Source organism: Ursus arctos, unplaced genomic scaffold (genome assembly GCF_023065955.2).
Source record: "Ursus arctos isolate Adak ecotype North America unplaced genomic scaffold, UrsArc2.0 scaffold_4, whole genome shotgun sequence".
Lineage (NCBI taxonomy): Eukaryota > Metazoa > Chordata > Mammalia > Carnivora > Ursidae > Ursus > Ursus arctos.
The window spans coordinates 36,680,278-36,682,449 of record NW_026623056.1 but is presented as its reverse complement, the minus strand read 5'-3'; the positions used below and the strand labels follow the sequence as shown (position 1 = coordinate 36,682,449).

Here is a 2,172-nt window from a genome sequence, read left to right as displayed (position 1 = left end):
GGTAAATAGTTCCCATGAGAAACAGTAATGTTCCTAAATCTTGACGTGTCTGTTGCTGTTCTTTTCCCTCTAAATTTCCTAAATCAATCCCTAGCAAATTCCTAACAAGTCCTACTCTGCCTTGACCCTGAGTCCTCTCATAGACAGGCATGGCCAGTGGACTCCCTTCAGCTTCTTACACTCATCTTCACATAAAATTCCCTGGTAAGGAAAAGAAAATTGTGTCAAAGCCTTCACAATAATGAAGAGCATGGAAGTAAGTGTTTTTAGGAGGACCAACCTACGCCCTGGTAACTCTACTCAGCTCTGTGTGGAGCTAATGCCTACTTAATAATTTGAAGAAAGCTGATGTCACATAAGGGTTGAGTCCTCACTGGATCAAGGGGTCTTTCCTCATCACTGATAGTGAAATTTTCATTGGAAGAAACAGCCACACAGAAAAAGGTCAGAAAGTATCAGTGACACCCGGACAATTTAAGAGCTTTTTTTTTTTTTTTTTTTACTTCATTCTGAGTTGATGTGATTTCCACAGAAGACTTTGGAGCAAGGATCTGGGACTCAATCATAATCCGATGAAGGTCTCAACAGGTGTGAGATAAGGTGTTGCAGGTCTTCCATGGGTTGGAGTCATACTGGCAGTATACTGTTTAGGCATTCTCTTTTATCCTGAAGTTTTTTTGGTAGGATAAATGCTTTCATTTCTCTCCCAAATCTATACTAAAAAGTAACATTCTTGTGACTTAGCATGGTTCAACTTCTTTTTCAAAGTATAATTCTAAACTTCTTCCAATGGATCCATGGTCACACTGAAAACAATAGCATTTTAAGTCTATGCTAATAGACACCATTTAGTGGTCTTACCGGTTGTGTCAAAGTTGGGATTTTGTTTTTTTACGTGTGAATATTTATTTTTTGTTTTATGAACTCTTGGTTCCTTAATAGAATTTTCAAGATGGGGGAGGACACATCAGAGAAGCTTGTAATAATCCTAAAAGATATACCAAGGATAATTGCAGTCCTCTGACTGACACTGACACAAAACAATGTGATTCAAACTTATACATAACACACACAAATTCAGGGTGATACTGGCTCGTATAGACCATTCAAGATACAGAAATAGATTCTAAATTCTGGTTAGAAAGCAACATAATTTGTTCATTCTAAAATATCTATCTGGAGTACTTCAATAAAAATTAAAACTAGGCTGGACTTTCTCTTTCCCCCATCTTGGAACCTGTGGAGGCTTGCTGGTAACAGGACTCCTAAAATGACAAATATGTCTGGAAGCCTGATCCAAGGCTATTTTTGCTGGATATAAGCAGGTCTGTGGAACCAGGGGAGCACACAGCTCTTCTTAAAATGGAAGGTGTTTATGCTCAAGGTGAAACTGAATTCTATCTAGGCAAGAGCTGTGCTTATGGGTACAAAGCAAAGAACAGCACAGTGACTCCTGGTGGCAAATCAAACAAAACCAGAGCAATCTGGGGAAAAGTAACTCGTGCTCATGGAAACAGTGGCAAGGTTCGTGCCAAATTCCAAAGCCACCTTCCTGCTAAAGCTACTGGCCACAGAATCCGTGTGATGCTGTACCTTTCAAGGATTTAAACTCACTGAAAAGTAAATAAATTAAGGTATAGATTTGTTCTCTTATATTTTTGTTAAAAAAAAAATAGGGACACCTGGGTGGCTTGGTCAGTTAAGCGTCCAGCTCTCGATTTCCGCTCAGGTCATGATCTCAGGGTCTTGAGATTGAGCCCTGAGTTGGGCTCCATGCTCAACTGGGAGTCTACTGGAGACTCTTCTCCTTCTGCCCCTCCCCCAGCTTGTGTGCTCTCTCTCTCTCCCCCTTTCACTCCCCCCCAATCTCATAAATAAATAAATAAATAAATCTTTTTTAAGCATTAAAGCTAGGTTGAGGACAAGTAAAAAAGGCCTCAGCATCAACAGTTGCATCTTTCAAATAGTAATAAAACCATATTCTAGGCACTATTCCCAATATTCTACTGATAGCAAAACTATGGCCATGTCTACATGAAGTAGTCTTTTGATTGAGCTGTATTATTTGGGTCTAAAATGTTCAGTCATGATGTAATACAATTCTTATCACTCTACTCACACTTCGCCCATCCTTCAATCTTTTTCCACCATCATCCATCCAGTGACTTAGTT

At 39.4% G+C, this 2,172-nt stretch overlaps 1 pseudogene; it reads left to right on the top strand.

Annotated features, from left to right (window-relative positions):
- Nucleotides 1-241: 241 nt before the first annotated feature.
- On the top strand, nt 242-1,608 carry LOC113241962 (60S ribosomal protein L35a-like; annotated as a pseudogene).
- The last annotated feature ends 564 nt before the right edge of the window (nt 1,609-2,172 follow it).